The 23,243-nt window shown below is 33.3% G+C and overlaps 1 pseudogene; it reads right to left on the minus strand.

Moving 5' to 3' along the window:
• Positions 1-3,647: 3,647 nt before the first annotated feature.
• Positions 3,648-4,354, minus strand: LOC124962855 (tubulin alpha-1C chain-like; annotated as a pseudogene).
• Positions 4,355-23,243: the final 18,889 nt, after the last annotated feature.

The raw sequence follows: 23,243 nt of genomic DNA on the forward strand, positions 1-23,243 counted from the left end.
AAAAAAAACAAAAACAAAGATTTTGTTGTTGTTTTAGTTGTTTATTGCCGTGAGGCAATAGTTGCAAATTGCTACTTAAGTGTTTTACCTGGTTCTTAAAGATGGTTGTCACTGGGATTCTGGAGATTATAACCCAAAACTCAAACTTTACAAAAGCTTCATATTTTGGATAACATAAAATGATGCAGTTGTTACCAGCAAATTAGTTGTCATCAAATTACTAAAAGAATATGGACCAGAAATTGATTCAGTTATCTCATTTACAGAGTGTGTGTGGGGGTGTGTGTGTGTGTATGTGTGTGTGTGTGTTTGCAAACGATATCTAAAAAACTGTTAGAATTTGACTTTGGGACATTTCCCAACCTATTACCAACACCTATCTCTATACATATTCATTATATTCCTGGAAAGATGCCTTCGTTGCTTTTAATTTCAAACCTATTTTCATAAGATATGAAACTTTAAAGCTGGAAGAAAGGAACTTTATAGAACCAGATCTCATCATTTTCAATGTGGAAACACTTAGAGGTGAGGCACTGATGAGAGTGAACTGGAGAGCTGCTTATTTTAGTGTTTCTTATTAATGGTGCCACTGGATATCACTTAAAGGCACAAATTTCAAAATCAACCCTTCCTCTTTTTCCTTCTTGCCTGGAATTAATTATGAAATTGAAAAGTTTCTGATTCTTTCTGTAAACTCCCCTTGAAAGACTCTAATCCAAACCTCCATCTACTGTTACCTGGGCAATCTCAATAGCATCTGTTTTGGTTTGGATATGAGGTGCCCCCAAAAGGTCCTGTGTTAATGCAGCAATGTTTAGAGGTAAGGTAATTGGATTGTGAGAGTTCAGCTGTAACAGTACTCTTTTTGATTACCCCAACACATTTCTGCAACTTTGTGCCTTATGTATATGGAAAAGTAACTATAAGCCACACTGCTTGTAACTGGACAGATATGCTTCATATTTCTAAACTCTCGTAATACCTAACACTAGAATGAATATTTATAACACAATCTCTGAACAATGAAATACCTTATTTATATTTATTATATGTTGAAATAGAAAATTTGTACAAGAACACTTGTGAATACATATATACCTATATACACATATGTACCTGCAATCTGACTTAGATTGTCATCATAAGTGGTTACAATTTACAACATTTTGGTATTTCAAAAATAAATTTAAACAAAATGCTTCAAAGACTTGCAAAGAATTGTTCTTGCAATTATTATACTGTTTCAAATGTTACAGTTTTCCATTGTTTTTCTGACTTTAAAAATCAATTTTTAAAAAAAATCCTAATTTTGATAATTGCAACATTTACTTAAATCTCAATTGATATTCCATAGTCTACAGTGGTGATTTTCCCTTAAGAAGCAAATCTCTTTTCACAAACTAGTTAATATTTATCAGATGATCCCATGGAGATTTTTGCTTCTTAATGGTGAGCTTTTGCTCAAATATGGAGAGTGGTTCATTGTTATGGTTAAGAGCTTGGGATCATCTCTCCTGTAAAAATGGTTCTTCTTCTACTTTGCTTATGACATTAAGCAAACTACGTAACCTATGAATGCCTCACTTTTCCCATATAAAAATAAGAACAACATATCCCTATTTTGAGTTTAAACTGACTATAAATGCATGTATACATACACATGTAGACACACATATACGTATACATACACACATGCATGCACACACATATGTACAAACACATACACATCTCCACAATCTGACAGTCATGACTTAGTAAGTATCAACTGTTATTATTCATAACTAGCTGCTCTAAAACTTTAAAAGTCAGATATCCCCTTGAGCTCTTTTATTCTCAAGTTCTATTTGAAAATGTATAGCATGCTCATAGAAACTTAATTTTTTTCACATTATGTTTTAGTTAAATATGCTGGTACATAAGGAAAAATATCATACTAAACTATTTCAATAAATGTAGGTCAAGTAGGTAACTGTTGTAAGAATGAAATGACTAAATACTTGAAAGTGATAGTTACTGCCTCAAGGAGTAACAGGCTCCTTATTAAAGTGTTTGTTAAGAATTTTGACCTCCTAATCATGATTCTTCTGCCAACTGGCAGCAAGTTTGAATGGTTTCAAAGAAGAACCAAATGCTTGGGACAGTTAGGTGCCTGAATATTGTCTTTCTATTTGTCAACTTTGTACTTGATATTGGAGATTAGCCCTGTATTGTGTAGATACATTCTACACAGGCTGATTTTGTTGAAAGAAAAAGGAAAATATCTTTGCAAGCTGTTTGCTGTTCTGTTACTATGTTTCAGGCTCTCTAGAGGGTTTTGAAATTGTGCTTGCTAAACCTCACCCCTAGAAATGCTGGTGAGTATTTTGGGGGTGAAATGAAAGGATGTGCATTTCTCAAAAATTGTGAGGTGCTGCTGTATTGTTGCTCTCTGGGATCTTCCCTTTGAGAACAACTGCTGTTCTCTCATCAAAGTGTCATCACCTTTACATCATTGTCTGCTCTTCCTCATTATTCCTCTCCTGATGATCACACTTTTAGTTGGGGGGACTTGGGCTTCCATTGAACACAGTCAACAGCAGGTCCTGAACTTACCCAAGTCACAGATGTGAAGGAGTCACGTGGTAGTTGGAAGCACACTTTTCCCAGACAGGCTCATGTTCCAACTTGGCCTCCTTTCCATTCCGCTGGTACATCTTCTCTTGCTAGTCATTATTGTTTTGATTGCCCTCTATTCTTAACTCACAATCTAATACTTTCTAGCTCATTTTCTTCTATTGTTCACTGCTACTTTTTATGGGGTTTCTCTGCCTGACTTGATTATGAACTCTTTGAAAGTAAAAGACCTTGTCATGTATCTTCTGTCTCAGCACAGTTCTCAGCAAGTAGAGGTTGCTTCTCTTTAAGTTTCCAATGATTATCAAAATTTTTCAGAAACAGATTTTCATGATATCAACTAAGGTGCAAAAATTTATTGCAAGAAGGTTCAGGGGAGAAATTATTGTGTTGTGAGAGTCTCAATCCAATCAGTGATTTAATCCCCTGATCAGAATTAACAGATTGGTAACTACAGTGGTAGGTTGTGGCTGGTGGAGGTGGGCATTGGGGGCATGACTTTGGGGTACATATTTGTATCTGGCAAGTGGAGTAGCTCTTTGCTTCTTAATTATGACATGAGCTACTTCCTTTCACCACACTCTCCTGCCATGATGTTCGACCTCAACTTGAGTCCTGAGGAATGGAGCCTGCTGCCTATGGATTGAGACCTCTGAAACCATGATCCCCTACATAAACCTTTCCTCCTCTATAGTTGTTCTGGTCAGGTCATTTTAGTCACAGCAGTGAAAAAACTGACTAAAACATATTTCTTATGTAGTACTGCACTTTTCTAAATGTTGGGTGGGATATACTTACACTAAAAATGATTTCATTTTTATGAAATTCAAACTTAGTTTAGCATACCATAGTTTATCTGTCAACCTTCATAGGTTTTCATAACTTGATTTTCAAAACTTCATTAACTGTCCTTTGATATTTAAAATGGAAATATATTTATTGATAGTTTAGGTCTAAACCAGACAATTAATTACAAAGAGCAGAAATAAGATGAATCCAAGACAATGAAATGTGAAATTGCAGCAGAAAAGTTAATACTCTTCACCCTCGTCCTGTCCTTCAGCACTATCTCCTCCAGTCTCTTCATAATCTTTCTTTAGGGCAGCCATGTTCTTTTGGACCTGAGCAAATTCTCTTTCCTCCATCCCTTCAACCACACGCCAAACTTTTAATCCAGGTAAATCCAAGCCTCAGCAATAGCTGAGGTGTTGTTAAATGTACCTATAGCAGGCTGCACCTTGGCCAGGCCTCCACCAGTTACCACAGTGGGAGGCTGGTAATTAATGCCAATCTTGAAGCCAGTGGGACATCACTCCACAAACTGGATAGTACACTTTGTTTTGATGTGGCAATGGCAACATTGCCATTTTTGGAGACCACATCACCTGGGTACACAGGCATGAATTTACCAAAGGGAGGAACATATTTCACCAGCTGGTTGGTAGATTCAAAGCAAACATTGGTGATCTCTGCTACAGAAAGCTGTTCATGGTAGGCTCTCTCAGCAGAGTTGACAGGGACTATGCAGCGAGTGGGAAGTGGATGCCGGGCTAGAGCACCAAGTTGGTCTAGAATTCTGTCAGGTCAACATTTACGTCTCCATCAAATTTGAGGAAAGCGGTGATAGAAGACACAATATGACTAATGAGGCAGTTAAGGTTAGTGTAGGTTGGGCATCAATGTCAAAGTTTCTGCAACAGATATCATAGATGGCCTCAAGATCTACCATGAAGGTACAATCAGATTTCCCCAGGGTACATCTTCCTCCAAGAACTCTTCCCTCTTTTATCTGTCACCATATTTTAGTAGTATGGCTATGGAAAAGACATCTAATCTCTGATTTTTTGTTGGCACATCTGATGAATGGAGATAATGAATATAATTGCCCAAACAGGTAAGTCATAATTTCTCCAGTAATCCTTTTTATTTTTGTGAGTAGTGCTTAGTGTGTTGATATACACGATGACCATTAACATCTTTGTGATTGTTAATAAAGGAGAAGTTCAGGGTATTATATTTTTAAAAAATCTATATCTATGTCAATATAGATACATACAGATATATCTATATATACACACATACACTGCATTTTATATTTAAAGTTTATGGTAAATAAATACAAGAGGCATATTTCTGCCTTCTAGGAGCTTAACAGATTGGTGAACCTTGGGATATATAAAATCTTGTGAAAGAAATAATAACAATTTTAGGGCTCCTGCCCCACTGACCTAGTTTGAAGCCAAGTCAGTTGATAAAAAGAGACAGTGACAAGCTAGACTTCGGGTATTTCCTTGGATCAGGTTCCTTGTGATCAAACACCATCCCCACCACCCCTGACACACACTATTTTTTTTTCCTACTATGTAATCACAGTTTCTCAAATTAGTTTCTGAGGTTAATTGCCTTGACCATATACTTGAGCTAAGTTGCTCTCATTGACAGAGAATGAGGAATCTAACCATAAGGTAGTATCTGAGACTTTTGATTTCTTCTAAATGTAATATTAATCAAGAAATATTCTGATGCAAAAAAAAAAAACCCACAAGCACACCTTATGTATTAGTTAAAAGATATCTTTTAGTAAGATTTCATGAAATTGGAATTTACAAATCAGACGTCTGAGAGGAAACTAGGAGTACTGATGTTATTAATACTCAGGCCCCAGAGGCAATCTTTATGTCCATCACTGTTTTCCCAAGGCTGATTCTGTTCCAGAAATATGGACAATTGTCAGGTTAGACTGTACGAAGATAATAAAATACAGAAAGATCAACAACTCCAGCCAGTTACATATGTCTCAATACCTACATTTTTGACCTAGTTTTGTTTCAGTTTCTGAACCCCACACATGTATACTAATACTAATTCTGGGATATTTGACCTTCTTTAAAGGAGTGAATAATGATTTGGGCTCTACTTATATTGAGAAGAGAGCTGTAAATATTTAAGGGTCTAAAAAGTACCCTAGATTCAAATCGATGGCTTAGTGAATAATAAGCTAGGACTTCCTACCGTTTGTAGTTATTTCTCAGTCTAGAGAGTATTTTGACTGGTTTCTTAGGAATTGAAGTTTCTTCATTTTGTTTTCAGTCATGTATTTATTCACTGCTGGAGAGCTGAGCATTATTTTTTCTCTCTTTGTTCCTAATGTCATATGTCCTTCTCAATCAGACTGTAATTGTCACTTCCCTTTCAAGTTTCCATTGCAGACTCTTTCCAAATGTGTTCAGTGGTTTATTGTGAAATTATTATTTTCTGTCAAAATGTGTTTTCTTTTTTCTCTCATTGAATTTTTAAGTCTTCTTATGTTTTAAATTACCTCAAGTCAAGCACTAGGTGTGTTCCATGCCCTCTTATTTAAGAACTTGTTACAGGAAAGCACCTATCCCATACAGTTACATTTTGTGACATATATTTTTGTGTACTGCAAAAACTTGGCTAGACTCTATTTAATTATTTCCATCCCCCCCTTAAATTGAACATAGCTCTAACCTTGGTGTAAAAGAAACAAAAACAAAAACAAAACCTCCTTCAGGGAGTGGATGACACAAGACACAACCTTGTACTACCAGCTATTTCAGAAGCCAAGGCAGGAGGATTGCAAGTTCAAGGCTAACCAGGAAAACTTAGTGAGACCCTGTCTCAAAAGGAAATAAAAAAAAGGTGCTGGAGGTGTTAACTCAGTGATAAAGTGTCCCGGGGTAAACTTACCCCTCATCAATTAAGGAATTAAAGCAGCATGTGATAAAAAATAATTTTGGTGTTCTTTTAATAGAAATCGTAAAATAATACCTAACCCCACTCTTCTTTTAAATAGAGCTTCATTTAACCCATGGTAGCAATATAATTATGCCTTCCTTGTAAATATCTAGAGAACTAAAGATTTTACCATTTCTTCTTATAATCATCTTAGCAGTGAGATATGGTGAGATGCGGATTCTTATATCTGAAGGATCCAAAGAATGAGACTTATAGACAATGGAGGGTAAGGGCAAAGTAACACAATTTATTTTTGAAACAGAGAGGAAGTATACTCCCACAGGAGGGGTCCTGAGTGGTTGTTGCTCAGAGGTGTTGCTGTCTAGGGGTTTATAAGGTATTACTGTAGTTGACTGCTAATGCTACTGGCTGATGACTTTTAAGGAGGGAAGTTTTTTCTATAGTCAGAGTGATATGCTCAGTGATCATGTACCCCCTATCCAATCAGGATGTTGATCATGTACTGTTCATGGTGCTTGGCCCATCAGATATTTTGTACACAGAATTGTTGCAATTGAGGTCCCCACCCTGTTTATCGTGTTTTTGGCTTCTGCTTTCAGTGGCAATAATCAAGGGACAAATAATGAGTGCTAAAATTCACAAATGAGCAAATTCAGTAATTTCTCTCAGACTCCATGTTAGTGTACAGTTTGAAGAATCTATACATTTTCCAGTTTTGGACCAGAAGAATTGAAGTTTGTCTATATAGGCTATACATACAAATGTTTTCAATATTTTAACAAAAATGTATATTTAAGTCATTGAAGATTTTACATGATTTTGTTTCTATCCAAATAACTAAAACAGATCTAATGTATAATTTTCAAAGATTCATTCATTCACTGGTAAATTGATGGAGTTGGAGTATACCATGCTATGCAAAATAAGCCAAACCCCAAACAACAAAGGCCAAATGTTTTCTCTGATATGCAGATGCTAATTCATAATAAGGTGGCAGGGCAATAGGGAAGAATAGAGTTACTTTATATAAGGTAGAGGGGAGTGAAAGGAGGGGAAGGAGTGTGGGGTAGGAAAGATAGTAGAGTAAAACAGACATTATTACCTCATATACATATATGACTGCATGACCAATGTGATCCTACAATATGTATAATCACTGCAATATGTATAATACACTCCATTTATGTATGATCTATCAAAATGTATAAATGCATTCTACTGTTATGTACATCTTATTATAACAAATAAAAAAATTTAAAAAAAGAAAATTAGCCTGCACGCTTAAAAACATCGATATCCTGGGGAAATGTGGAATAATTGTTCAAGATTAAAGAAACATACCCCCCAAAAAAGATTCATATCCTTATAAAATATTTGAATGAGAAATTATGTTTTAAAATGCATAGTCCTGTAATCTCAGGGGACTAAGTGTTACATTCACTATCTTAATTCTCTTTAAATTCCTCAAATCCTCTTCTCTAATATGGTCCCCTGCATTTACACATTCAACACCATAGAGTTTTTCCAATTTCCATTGATAAAGAGGTAAATCCTATAACATTTTTTTTAGCCAAGGTGAGCAGCTTTCACAATTAGAAATCTTAACACAATTATGTTGCAGGTAAATCTACTTTGAGAAGTGACCAGCCAGTGTGACTTGTTACGTATGGGGACAAAAAAATTAATAAACTGATCAAGAAACAAATATAAGCAATTCTGACATCGAAGGTCATTAGCAATATCTTATGTGGAGATTCAAGATAGGTGCAATAGTGAGATACTGTTGGAGATGTGAAGTTGAGGTTGTTAATCTTTGAATTTTCTAAAGCCTTCAAAAAGACCAGCAAATTTTAAATTATTCTAAGCAATCATGCCACCATGGTATTCACTGTTTCAGTATCTACAGATGGCATGCTAAGTATAGTGAACTCTTTTTCACTAACTTGGGACATGTTCAAAATGAAAGGGTGTATTGCCAACAAAGAAGAAAGAATTAACTTGACACTTCTTAACAGCTCTAAATGACAGAGGCCAAATGAACATCTACTGAATTTATAAAATTAATCTTAAAGATGTCTAACTTATACAAAATAAATTCACCCATTTCTAGTGTAAAGTTAAATTTTTATAGTAAGCATAGCCTAATATTCATATATCCATGAAACTAGAGAGCATTTCTATCACCTCAAAAATGTCACTTTTGACTCTTCCTAGTCAATCCTCTTCCCCATCCCTCTGATACCAAACCAAGGTTTTTCTATTTCCCCTCAGTGCAGTTTTGAGCTCTTATCTGATGACAAATTTTACTGAGCTTTCTTTCATGGGTTCATTTGCAATTGGTATATGTCTTTTCTTTTTTTAAAAAAAATACAACAAATTATTTTTGGCTTAAAATTTTATGGCATCACATAAAATAGTGCCTTTATTTAATTATTTGTTATTCAAAAAATATTGGTAGAATTCCTGTTGCAGTTGGTATATTTTCTTTCACCAAATGTCTTTTCAAATGCCCTTTTTAAAATTGAGTTATTTATATCATTAATATTGTGGCAAGATGATTTAAAAATAATTTTGGATATGAATTTCTTATATGATATTTAATGTTTCAATTTTCTCTGGGGCTTGTAACTTCACTTATTTTTAGTCTTACAAAAACTAATTTCTTTCTCTCTCTCTCTCTCTCTCTCTCTCTCTCTCTCTCTCTCTCTCTCTTTCCTTTTGTTTTGTTTTGCTTGTTTCTTACTGGGGATTGAACCTAGAGGTGCTTTATCACTGAGTTACATCCCCAGCTTTTTTTTGTTTTGTTTTGTTTTTGTTTGAGAAAGTGTCTTGCTAAGTTACTGAGGTTGCTGAGCTGGTCTTGAACTTGTGATTATCCCATCTCCTGAGCCTTCTGTGTCTCTGGGATTATAGGCATGTGCTGTGTGCCACTGCCCTTAATATGTTTTCATTCTGGGGAAGCTTAATTTAGAATATTTTTGCATGCTTTTTTGTGTATTTTCTAAAAATTGTCTGCCAAATCTGATGTCATGAATTTCTCCTATATTTTCTTCTGAGTGTTTTCTTCTTCAGTTTAAAGCTGATTCATTTTCAGTTGTTTATCATATATCAGGTGAATTAACACTTGAGATTCATCTTCCTCTGCTTCCATATGAATATCCAGCTGTTCCAGCAGGATTATTGAAAAGAATATCCTTTTTCTTAAGTTACCTTGGCAGCTTGGTTAAAATCAATCGCTCATACAAGGGTGTCTGAATTTCTGCTTCACTGATCTATCCTCATGCCTTATGCCAATGCCATACTCTCTTGATTATTGGACACTTACACTAAATCTTGGAATCAGGGAAAATAATTTAGTTCTTCTTTTGCAAAACTGATGTGGCTACTCTTGGTCATTTGCATTTTGATATACATTTTATATTCACTTCTCAACTTCGAAATGATGGGGAGTTTCAAATTACATGGTAATTTACACATCAATTTTGGAAGAATTGCTTTCCTTACAAAAGCTTAAAACAACAGCAAACATTTGCTCATCATCTCTTTTGTTCCCTTGTATTCTTTAAGTTTATTTCTATGTATTTCAAATTATTGGAACTGTTAAAAATATTTAAAACTTTTAACTTATAATTTTTTAGTATATACAACATTTTGCATTGTATTTGTATTTTGAAAGCATGCTAAATTCTAATTAGTTCTAGTAGCTTTGTTGCAAATTATTTAGGAGTTTCTGTTTATGCAAATAAAGAATGTTTTACTTCCTTTTCCTTTTCATTATTTTATCCTTACCTATTGATTAAATCTCCAGTTCAATCTTAAATAGAAATGATAAGAAGGAAACTTCTTGCTTTGTTCCAGTAAGCTATGTGATAATGTCCTCTATTTTATTCCCCAAATCAATGTTTCCTCTTCATTTTCTCTTCTTTCCTCCCTTCCCTCTCCATTCCTCCCACTTTTCTTCCTATCTCTACCCATCCAGTGTGTGTGAGAGCAATATGTGTGTGTATACGTAATGTATATGGTTTTATACATAATAAACCTTTACATCTATGTAGTCATATATGTAGAGTCGCGTACATATACAACTATAATGCATATAGTTGTCTATTAACATATGAAATCTAGAGATTTAGAACAACTTTTGATCTTTTTAAAGATTGACTTTTGATTGCATGAACATTCTTTATTATTCTGCTTTCTATTTAAAAGAAGACTTTCAATCTTCCAAATTTCCTTTAGCTTCTTGTGGTTTAATTTGCTCTTCTTTATTTAGTATTCTAAGATACAATCATAGATAACTAATTCTAGAATTTTCTTTTTTCTAATGCAAATATTTTGTATATAAATTTCCCCCCAAGTTACATTTTATTTTTTTTTATATGATATGCTTTCATTTTTTCCTTTACTTCAAAATACTTTTAGATTTTCTTCATGATTTTCGAGTTTGACTCTGATCTATCTGGTTGAATTTTCCATGAGCACTAAAAACTAATGTGCACTATTTTGCTCTTGTTTTTAAATGATAATTAAGTGAAATTGTTTTATAATGTTGCTCAAGTCCTCCACTTAATCATTTACTGAAGAATAGAGTTGAAATTTTAAACTATACTTATTCATTTTCTCCTATTTGTTGTATCAATTTTTGCTTCATTGTTATAGAAATCTGTTATAATAATATAAACATTTACTATTGCTATATTTTCTGTATTAATTGCCCTTTTCTTTTCTCTCTTTACCTCTCTGGTAATAGTCTTTGTCATTGAATCTCTTTTGTCTCTTAGTAGTAAAATTTCTAATATTTTCTTTAGGTTACTGTTTTTATGATATATTTTTCATCCTTTTATTTTGATGAATATTTATTAATTGTACATATTAATGGGATTCAGTGAGATATCTTCATACATGGAGAATGGTGATTATAAAAATAAATATATAACAAATGCTGTCTACAATGTGGAATAAAAGAAACTTCATACACTCTTGGTAGAAATGTAAATTAGTTCAGCCATTATGGACAACGCTATAGAGGTTCCTTGAGAAATACAAAAATAAAACTACCATATGATCCAGCTATCCCATTTCTGGGTATATATCCAAAGGAAATAAAATTATCCTTACTTTCGGTATAACTGTATCTTTATATTTAAAATTTCTTATGGATGCCATATTGTTTTTACTTTTTATACACTCATGTCTTTGATTTTAAATAGAGTGCTTAGATAATTTATATTTAATGAAATTTTGAAACAGATGAGTTTATTCATTACATTTTTCTCTCAGATTCCTATTTCCTCCATTTGGATTCCTTTTTGTCTTTTTTTCCAATAATCTTTGAGTTTTATTTTCATAATTCAACCTTATTTTTCTTTGGATAGTGAGTTAAAAATCTTATTTTTAGTGGGTGCTATTGTGTTTCTGCTCTACCTTAAAACTCATTTTATTAATAATAAGCCAATTTCCATATTGCATAAGTCTTAAAATAGTGAATTATTACTAATTTTCCTTCTAATCTTTTATACTATTCTTGTCATAACTTTACTATTTTATGAGTTAACTATCTGATGATATTATAATTTTTATTAATTCAAATGGATCTCAAATATTTTAGGTGACAAAATAATGTATATTATATTTATATACAAATTTACCCTATATTTAAGTGTTAATTTCTCTGTATAAATTTAAATTCCTACCTGGTATAATTTTCTTTCTGCCTGGGAATTTCCTAATATTTCTTGTACTGTTAGATCTGCTCTGCCTAAATTCTCTTAGTTTCTGTTGGTGTGAGGAAGCGGTATTTTGACTTCATTATGGAAATATAATTTAGTGAGTATGGTGTTCTAGATTTACCATTTTGTTTTTCCTTTCAGAGCTTTAAAATTATCCATTCATTGTCTTCTGTCCTGCACAGTTTATGATTATAATTCACTTGTAATTTTTATTTTAATTTCTCCAAATCCAATGTGCTTTTTCCCCTTCGGCTTCTTTTAGAATTTTCTCTTCATCACTGGTTTTCAGCAGTTTCATTATGGGACATTGTGAAGGGTATTGTGAAGGATATGTGTGTATCTGTTGCTTGTTTTTCCTTTTAACTCTCACTAAGCGTCTTTGATCCATAAAATCTTGTATTTTTATCAAGATGGATAAATTTGGGCAACCGTTTATTTAAATGCTGTTTCTGTTGCTTCCCTCTTTATTCTTTCCATTTGGAACTGCCATTATCTATATTACAACACTTGATGTTGTCACACATTTCACTGTATTCTTGGTGGTGTTCCTTTTTCATGATTGGTGCTTTTATGTGTGTGTCTTGGTTTTGATATGAGGTGTTCCCAAAACGTTCATGTGTGACACAATGCATGAATTCTCAAAGGCTAAATGATTAAATTATGAGACTGGTAACCTAATCATTGAATCAATCCATAGATATGTTTTAACTGGGCAGTTACTCTAGGGTGTGACTGGAGGAAGTATGTCATTGGGGGTGTGTCTTTGGGGTTTATATTTTGTCCTTGGTGAACAGAGCTCTCTGCTTCCTGGTTGCCAAGTTCTGAACTGCTTTCCTCCAACATGTCCTACCACCACAATGTTCTGCCTCACCTCTAGCCCAGATCGTTGGAGTTGGACAATCATGGATTGTCCAAATAGAAGACCAATATATGCCAATGAGTCAATGACTCTAACACCATGAGCCAAAATAAGATTTTCCTCTAATTTGTTCTTGGCATTTATTTTGATCACAGCAATGAAGAAGCTCACTAAAACATTATGGATATGTATATGATATATATATATATATATCTCATACCAGTGTGTTTTTCCTTGATGATACTATGCTTTTCAATTCCTAAAGTTGAATTAGATCTTTATTTTATAATTAATTTTTTATCATACTTATGTTTTTCTTCATTTTCTTGAGCATATTTTAAAGTTTTATAAAGGCATTTTTATTTTGAAGAACAATAACATAATGTTTCCATTGATAGAGTTTTTTATGGTTATATGTCATATTTTCCCGCTGTTTTTCCATACCTGATAGCTTTTTATAAATACTAGACATTGTGATTTTTTTTATGGTGTTCAGTGTTAGATTTGGCTACATTCCTAGAAAATATATTGAATTCTGGTCTAGCACATAGTTAACTGGAATCAGTCTGATAATTTCAATCCTTGAATTTTCATATGGCATATTTAGAGCAATCTTTATTCTGAAGCTAATTTAGCTCTATTACTGGGGCTTGATCCTTTTAAGGAATGAACCCAGAGATCTTGCCTCACCTATAGGATTTAACGGGCCTGTTCTACAGTTGTTCTTTTTGCTCCTTAGAGAGTTTTATCCTGGTCCTTCATATATAAGAACTCATTGAAAAAAAAGATGGGCCTACACTGTATCTCATTCAACCTTCTTGTTTAGCTATGGCCTCTTGGCCTTCTACTGCACACATTCTACCAACCTAAACGTCCTCAAACTCTGGTCTCTGTTAACTCCCTACCAAATTCTGATCACAAATGTAATGGTCGAAATAAGCCATTATGTAGAAAGTGTATCCATGTTTTTCCTTTTTGAATCATAAAAAGTTTAGAGAATTTGTAAATTTTGGGTATAGATAGAACTATAAAGTTTCTGAATACAGTTATACATTTAACATGAGAATGGAATTATAAAACCAAGGGTAAGGAAAACCTACCAACTCTTTATTGCCATGAATGAAGGTTTTTGACTTATATAACATTTTAATAAATCAAATAAAGTGTTTAATATAAATACTCAACAAAATTATCAAGTAAAGTTTACTTAAAATTGAAGAATGATTCATATTAAAAATTATAGAACTAAAATTTCTTTCTTTCTTTTTTTTTTTTTTTCTTTTTTCTGATGACTGTGGTTTTATTGTAAATCTTGAAGTTGAGTGGGTATTGAAAGCACCCAGAAACCACTCCGGTCTCGGGAACTGACGCAAGGGATTTTATTAAGGGGACAGGCAGAGTGTCTGCCCGCAGGGTGAGAGAGAGAGAGAGAGAGAGAGAGAGAGAGAGAGAAAGAGTGAGAGTGAATGTGTGTGTGAGAGAGAGACAGCGAGAGAAAGAGTGCGCATGCAAGAGCAAGAGCGAGGGAAAGAGAGAAAGAATGACGTGGATACATTCTTAAGTAGTAGAATTTCGCAGGGTAATAACAATGGATCAATGGCTGGTGAGGAGGTTTACAGGCTAAAAATCTGGACCAATTACTGGCTAACAATCTGGGTTGTAAAGTGGTATGCGGGGGGAGAATAATGACTGCAAAATAGCAGATCTGATGCCAATAGGTATAGTCCTCTAAGTACTTCATTATTACATGGGCTATAATGGATTTTACTTACCATAAATGTTAGAATATTCATCAATATCCACAAAATAACTTGAGATTTTTTCTTTTTGATTGTTGAATCTGGATCAAGTTGGGAATATTCAACATCTACCAATATTCACTCTTCCTATCTGAGAATATGGACTATCTCCTCATTTAGTTCCTTGATTTCTTTCATCGGAGTAATTATAGCTTCCCTCATGAACATTTTGTACACATTTTGTTAGCTTTATACCGAAATATTTTATTTGGGGGAGTGCTGATGTATATGATATTGCTGTTAACTTTAAATTTCAATTGTTCATTGCTGGTATATAGGAAAGAAATTATCGATTTTTTTGTGTATTAACCTTGGATCCTTGTCTACTCTAATTGCTTAGTAGTTTCAGGGGATTTTGTTGTTGATTCTTGCAGACTGTCTACATAGACACTCAAATAATCTGTGAACGAAGTCAATTTTCCTTCTTCCTTTCCAATCTATATACATTTTACTTCCTGATCATGATGTTGAAAGGAGTAATAAGAGGGGACATGTTTGCCTTGTTCCTGATTAGTAGGCAAGTTCCTAGTTACCATCAAGTATGTTAATTACATAGTTTTATGATATTGCTTATCTTGTTGAGAAGTTCCACTCTAAGTTTGCTCACAGTTTTAATTATGAAAGGCTACGAGACTTTGTGGAATGTTTTCTTCACTCATTGATATGGTCATATGATTTTCCTTCCTTAGTGTGTTGATACGATGGATTACATTATTAATTTTCAAATGTCAAACTTGTGTATTGAGGTATCTATTTATTCCCATTCTGTTATTTTCTGCCTTCTGATTCAAAATTTTAGTCCATTTACATTTAAAGTAGTTGCTGACAATGAACTTCCTTCTGCCATGTTGTTTTCTGTACATTTTGTAAAATTCTTATCCCTCATTTCCTTTATTTACTACTATCTCATATTTAGTTAATCTTTTAGTGACAACTTTTTATTCCCTGCACAATTCCTTGTTCTCTGTATTTTCAGATTATAATGAGCATTATATATGTAACCTAAAGTTACAACAATCTGATTTAAATTGATACATAACTTCAATAGCATAGAAAAACTCTATTCCTGTACATCTTTGTCCTCCACCTTTGTCACTAAATCCCCAAAGACATGCTTTGGATGCCCAATGACGTATTTATATTTTATGCCTTTGTCACAATTTTTATAATTAAAAATGGAGTTACAAAATTACAATAATTCTAATATTTAATTTACCCTTGCATATATCTTAATTGAAGATTTTTCTTTTAGTTTTAGTGCATGTTTATTTATTGTTTTTTTTTCATTTTTACAGACTCCATTTTGATTCATTGTACATAAATGGGGTACAACTTTTCATTTCTATGGTTGTGAATGATGTAGATTCATATCATTCATGTACTCATACATGTACCTAGGGTAATGATGTCTGTCTCATTCCACCATTTTTCATACCCCCACTCCCTCCTCCCTCTCATTTCCCTCTACATAAAGTTCCTCCATTCTTCTCTTACCCCTCACCCCCATTATGTATCATCATTCACTTATCAGGGAAAACATTTGGCCTTTGATTTTTTGGGATTGACTTATTTAACTTAGCATGATATTCTTCAATTCCATCCATTTATCTGCAAATGCCATAATATTATTCTTCTTTATGCTGAGTAATATTCCATTGTATATATATACCACAGTTTCTTTATCCATTCATATGTCGAAGGGCATCTAGCTTGGTTCCACAATCTAGCTATTGTGAAATGACCTACTATAAACATTGATGTGGTTACATTACCGTAGTATGCTAATTTTAAGTCCTTTGAGTGTAAACTGAGGAGTGGGATAACTGGGTCAAAAGTGGTTCCATTCCAAGTTTTCTGAGGAATCTCCATACTGCTTTCCAGAGTGGCTGCACCAATTTGCAACTCCACCAGCAATGTAAAAGTGTGCCTTTTTCCCCACATCCATGCCAACACCTATTATTGCTTGTGTTCTTGATAATAGCCATTCTAATTGGAGTAAGATGAAATCTTAGATTTTTTTAATTTGCATTTCTCTCTTATTACTAAAGATGTTGAACACTTTTTCATATATTTATTAATCACCTGTATATCTTCTTCTGTAAATTGTCTGTCCAGTTCCTTGGCCCATTTATTGATTGGGTTCTCTGTGTTTTTGGTGTAAAGTTTTATAACTTTATAAATTTTGGAGATTAGTGCTCTATCTGAAGTGTGTGTGGTAAAGATTTTCTGCAACTCTGTAGACTCTCTTTTCACATTATTGATTTCATCCCTTGCTGAGAACATCTTTTTAGTTTGAATTTATCCCATTTATTGATTATTTCTTGAATTTCTTGTACTTTGGGAGTCTTGTTAAAGAAGTCTAGTCCTAAGCCGACATGATGAAGATTTAGGCCCACTTTTTCTTCTGTTAGGTGCAGAGTCTCTGGTCTAATTCCTAGGTCCTTGATCCATTTTGAGTTGACTTTTGTGCAGGGTGAGAGATAGAGGTTTAATTTCATTTTACTACATATGGATTTCCAGTTTTGCCAGCACCATTTGTTGAACAGGATACGTTTTCTCTATTGTATGTTTTTGATTCCTTTGTCTAGTATGAGGTAACTGTATTTATGTGGGTTTGTCTCTTTGTCTACTATGCTGAATCATTGGTCTGCCTGTCTATTTTGGTGCCAATACCATGCTGTTTTTGTTACTATTGCTCTTTAGAATAGGTTAAGATCTGGTATTGTGATGCCTCCTGCTTCATTTTTTCTGCTCAGGGTTGTTTTGGTTATTCAAGGTCTCTTAGTTTTCCAGATGAATTTCATGATTGCTTTCTCTATTTCTATGAGGAATGTAATTGGGATTTTAGTTGGAATTGCATTAAATCTGTATAGTACCTTTGGTAGAATGGTCATTTTGACAAAATTCATTCTGCCTATCCAAGAACTTGGGAGATCTTTCCATCTTCTAAGATTTTCTTTAATTTCTTTCTTTTGTGTTCTGTAGTTGTCATTGTAGAGGTCTTTTACCTCTTTTGTTAGATCATTCCCAAGTATTTTATTTTATTTTATTTTTTTGAGGCTATTGTGAATGGAGTGGTTTTCCTAATTTCTCTTTCAGAGGATTCATCACTTATGAATAGAAATGCATTAGATTTTTACATATTGATTTTTATCCTGCTAATTTGTTGAATTCATTTATTAGTTCTAGTAGTGTTCTGATGGAGTTTTTGGATCCTCTAAATATAGAATCATGTCATCAGCAAATAGCGATAGCTTGAGTTCTTCTTTTCCTATTTGCATCCCTTTGATTTCTTTGGTTAAATTGCTCTGGCAAGTGTTTCAAGGACAATGTTGAAGAGAAGTGGTGAAAGAGGGCGTCCCTGCGTTTTTCCCCATTTTTAATGTGAATGCTTTCAGTTTTTCTCCATTTAGAATGATGTTGGCCATGGCTTAGCATAGATAGCCATTACAATGTCGAGGTATGTTCCTACATTCTTATTTTTTCTAGTGTTTTGAGCATGAAGGGGTGTTGTATTTTATCAAATGCTTTCTCAGTATCTATTGAAATAAACATATGATTCTTAACTTTAAATCTATTGATGTGGAATTATGTTTATTGATTTCTGTATGTTGAACTGACCTTACATCCCTGGGTAAATCCCACTTGATCATGGTGCACTATCTTTTTATTTGTTTTTGTATGCCATTTACCAGAATTTTATCAAGGGCTTTTGCATCTATGTTCATCAGGGATATTGGTCTAAAGTTTTCTTTCCTTGATGTGTCTTTGTCTGGTTTTGGTATCAGAGTGATACTAGCCTCATACAATGTGTTCGGAAGGGCTCCCTCTTTTTCTATTTCCTGGAATACTTTGAAGAGTATTGGAATGAGTTCTTCTTTGAAGGTCTTATAGAATTTGACTGAGAATTCATCTGGTCCTGGGCTTTTCTTTGTTGGTAGGCATTTGATGCTTCTTCTATTTCAGTACTTGAAACTGATCTGTTTAAATTGTGTATGTCTTCCTGGTTCAATTTGGGAGGATCATGTGTCTAAAAATTTCAATGCTTTTGATATTTTCTATTTTGTTGGAGTATACATTTTCAAAGTAGCTTCTAATTATGTTATGTATTTCAGTGGTGTCTGTCATGATCTTTCCTTTTTCATCACGAATTCTAGTGATTTGAGTTTTCTCTCTCCTCTTTGTTAGTGTGGCTAAGGGTTTATCAATTTTGTTTACTTTTTCAAAGAACCTATTTTTTGTTTTGTCAATTTTTTGAATTTTTTTCTCCTGTTTCAATTTCATTGATTTCAGCTCTGATTTTAATTATTTCTTGTCTTCTACTACTTTTGATGTTGATCTGTTCTTCTTTTCCTAGGGCAATAAGATGTAATGTTAGGTCATTTAGTTGTTGACTTTTTATTCTTTTAGTGTATGGGCTTAATGCAATGAACTTTCCTCTTAGTACTGTTTTCAGAGTGTCCCAGAGATTTTGATATGTTGCATCACTGTTCTTGTTTAACCTCAAATAATTTTTTTTATTTCCTCCCTGATGTCTTCTGTTATCATTGCATCATTCAGTAGCATATTATTTAGTTTCTAGGCGTTTGATTCTAATTTTATCATTGATTTCTAATTGTATTCCTAAGGTCTAATAGAATACAAGGGAGTATCTTTATTTTTTTGTATTTACTAATGACTGCTTTGTGGCATAGCATATGGTCTATTTTGGAGAAGGATCCATATGTTGCTCAGAAGAAAGTGTATTCACTCGATGATGGATGAAATACTCTATATATGTCCATTAAGTTTATATCATTGTTTGTATTATTTAATTCTATGATTTCTTTGTTCAGTTTTTATTTGGAGGATCTATCCAGTTGTGAGAGTAGTGTGTTAAATTCACCCAGTATTATTGGGTTGTGATCTATTTGATTCTTAAAATTGAGAAGGGTTTGTTTGATGTACATAGATGCACCATTGTTTGGGGCATAAATATTTAAAATTGTTATGTCTTGCTGTTTTTTGGTTCCCTGAAGCAGTATGAAATATTCTTCTTTATCCATTCTGACTAACTTAGGTTTGAAGTTCACCTTATCGGTTATGAGGATGGAAACCCATGCTTTTTACTGAGTCCATGTGCATGGTATATGTTTTCCCCATTCTTTCACCTTTAGTTTGTGAATGTCTTGTTCTATGAGATGATTCTCTTGTAGGCAGCATATTGTTGGGTCTTTCTTTTTAACCCTATCTGTCAGTCTATGTCTTTTGATTAATGAGTTTAGGTCATTAACATTCAGAGTTATTATTGATATGTGATTTATATTCCTCATCATTTTGACTTATTTTGGATTTTGAACTTGACTTCGTTTCTCCTTTAATTTGCTTTCCCTTTAGGGTAGTTCCTCCCTTTGCTGACTTGCATTGTTATTTTTCACTTCCTCCTCATGAAATACTTTGCTGAGAATGTTCTGTAGCACAGGTTTTCTGTTTATAAATTCTTGTAACTTTTGTTTATCATGGAAAGATTTTTTTTTCATCATCAAATCTGAAGGTTAGTTTTGCTGGGTATAAGTTGGCATCCATTTTCTTTCAGAGTTTGAAATATATTGTTCCAAGCCTTTCTAGCTTTTAGGTCTGGGCTGAGAAATCTGTTGATATCTGTATTTTTTCCCCCTATATGTAATCTGACACTTTTTTCTCTTAAAATTTCTTATTGATAAGACAAAAGAAAAAGGATAAGTTTTTGGTGGCCAGAAACCAAGAAAATACTCATTCCTACCCAGCACAAGTCCTTATTAAATAAGCAATAAGATTATATTTTCCCAACATGAAGATTGATATCTCTTTCCATAATAGCTAGTACAATAAACTTTGCTCGATGGTAGACTTTTAAAATGACAGATTTTGAAAATCAAGTGTTTTGTCTTTAAAAGCTCATTACTATAACACTAGTCATTGGAAAGCTGTATCTTTAAACTTATTTTACTACCAGGTGGCATAGTTCTTATCACTTTCCCTCCTTAACTTTTCTTTGACTCCTCCTGAGGATAACAATATTAATTATGGATTCCACTTCATCTTTTCTATTCATCTAATATAGGGTTGGAGCCTGCCACATAGGTGCCAACCTTGTTGGGGGAACAACCTCTATCTGTTCATTTTTATTGCTGCTAGTCCCCACGTTTGTACAAGTATCTGTAGTTTTGCTAAAGGAGTACTAGATTCTGGCAATTAACCTTAATGATCTTCTTTATATTGTTTGGTTTCTTTGTCCTATTTAAGTATTTTAAAATTTGAGTCATAATTCACATACTGTGCAATTGTCCAGTATTTAAAAGTATGGTTTTGTGAGTCTTAGTATATTGTATTTAACCACCATCTTATTCCTGACATTTCAATCTCCTACTGTCAGAAAGAACCTACGCCCATCAGCAGTCATTCCTCCTTACCCACTTCTATGCAGGTCCTGACAACTCTGCTGATTCTATACAGTTTATATAAATGATCTTATACTTTATGTGGCATTTTGTATTTTGCTTCTTTCACTTAATATGCTTTTATTCACGGTTCATCCATGTTCTACTGTGTAGAAACATTTCATTTATTTTTACGGTGGGAGAAACACTCCTTTCTACATGTATAACACATTTAATTTGTCCATTCATCCATTGATGTGCATTTGGATTGGTTACATTTTTAATTATTCTATTATTATTATGAGTAATAATACTATGGAAATATATGTACTGGTTTTTATATAAACATGTTTTGCATTATTTTAGTTATATGTTTAGAAATGTAATTGTTGACTTATCAAATCATTAAGGTGTAAGGATGCTTCATATATTCTGTATAGTAGATTCTAATTAGACATTTTCAGAAATTGCAAATACAAAATACATTCTATTATTACTTGGGTTTCATTTTTGGATTCTTAGTAATGTCTTTTGAAACAAAAAAATATTTCTTTTGATTAAATTTCATTCATATGCATAAACTAAGAAATCATTGCTTGGGCACAGTTCTTATTTCCTTCTAAGAGTTTTAGAGATTTGTTATTTCAGTGAGACCTTTGACGGAAATCTAGTTAATTTTTAATTTTGATTTTTAATTTCATTCTTTTGTATGTGCATGTCCTATTGTCTTAGCAACATCTGTTGAAAAGATAATTTTACCCCCACTGATTGGTTTTGTTCCCTTTGTCAAAAATCAATTAGCAATGTATAGGTTTAATTATAAACTCTTATTTATATTCCTTGATCTTTAAATATTTATTCTTATTCCTCTATTACATATATATGACCTTTATTATTATAGCTTTGTGGAAAATTTTGAAATCAAGAAATGTGAGTCCTCCATGTTTTCTTTCCTTTTTCAACATTGTTTGACTTATTCTGAGTTTATTTCATATTAATTGTAGGTCCAACTTGTAAATTTCTATATCCTACAAAAAGTAGCTATGATCTCAAAAAGAATTGAGTTGAATCTATCCATCAATTTAGGGTTTATTACCATATTAATAATAACCTACTAATCTATGAATGTGGAATGCCTTCTCATTCTTTTTAAATTTCTTTCAACAACATTTTGTAGGTCTTTTTAAATTTTTTAATTTCTTTCAACAACATTTTGTAGGTCTTTTTAAATTTCTTTCAACAACATTTTGTAATTTTCAGTTCGCAAGTCCTGTTGTTGAAAGTGGTGATGGAGGATGGGAGAGCAGTTAGAGATATCGGGGTTTCTGATGCCCTCATGGCTGTGGTATACCCAGTTCCTGGGAATGTTTCTGTGCAAGGGCACAGGATGTTTAAATTCTGTATCAATGCCCTGCATGAGGAGGCTCTGTGCAAGAGCCCTATCATTTCTAACCCTGATCTCAGGCACACAGCTCCAGGGAATGGAGTTCTTATGCTAGACAACCATAAAGTTTCACCAGCTCTGCTTCTCCAGTTTCTGCCCACCTTAGAGTAACTTTAAACAATGGACTTTCTTGAGAGATACACAAAACTCCTAACATTGCATTTTGCAAATATGGACTGCAACTGTAGGAAAGCTATACAGGATGTCCTTGTTTCTGTAACTTTTTTGAATACAAAGAATTATGGTTGCACAGTCTTTAACCTGATAATGAGACCTATATAAATAAAGATTGGTGGCATAACTCTTTAGACCTGCATCTCTGTCAGAGAGCAGGCTCCATCTGATCCCAGCTTAATCTTCAAGATCTGTGTCTGTGAATTTTTAATTTTACAATCCCCCTTCGACTTTGCCAGATTCGAGAGTTTGGTCCCACTGGTCTCCACATCCTGTATTTCTTTTATTAACTAATTGCTAAATTTTACTGTTTATGATGCTATTTTAAGTGGAATCATTGATTAATTTTAAGTTGTTTGGAATGTAGCTGATATTTGTACATTGATAGTGTATCCTGAAACCTCTCTAAACTCACTGATAAACTGTAATATTTCTATAGATTTCTCAAAATTTTCTATACATGTGATTGTATCATCTGCAAATAGAGATTTTTATTTCTTCTTT

Source organism: Sciurus carolinensis, chromosome 13, assembly GCF_902686445.1.
Source record: "Sciurus carolinensis chromosome 13, mSciCar1.2, whole genome shotgun sequence".
Taxonomy (NCBI): domain Eukaryota; kingdom Metazoa; phylum Chordata; class Mammalia; order Rodentia; family Sciuridae; genus Sciurus; species Sciurus carolinensis.